Source organism: Eimeria mitis, genomic scaffold (assembly GCF_000499745.2).
Source record: "Eimeria mitis Houghton genomic scaffold, Emh_scaff1315, whole genome shotgun sequence".
NCBI classification, from domain to species: domain Eukaryota; phylum Apicomplexa; class Conoidasida; order Eucoccidiorida; family Eimeriidae; genus Eimeria; species Eimeria mitis.
Genome location: NW_013568736.1, coordinates 10678 through 10950, shown reverse-complemented (window position 1 = coordinate 10950; position 273 = coordinate 10678).

The window sequence follows — 273 nt, the reverse complement described above, 5'->3', positions numbered from 1 at the left end:
CGCGAGATTTCAAGCGCTTTTTTAAAAAGTAATTTATTGCAAACCCTAAACCCTAAACCCTAAACCCTAACTGTAAACCCTAATCCATAAACCCTAAACCCTAAACCCTAAACCCTCACCACCCAGCTGCAAGATAGCTCGGAGTTTTTGTTTGAGTGCGCGGCGGTTATGAAAAGCAAAACGCCCAACCCGCAACCACCCGCTGCTGCTGCTGCTGCTGCTGCTGCTGCTGCTGCTGCTGTCTGCTGCTGCTGCTGCTGCTGCACTGATCGC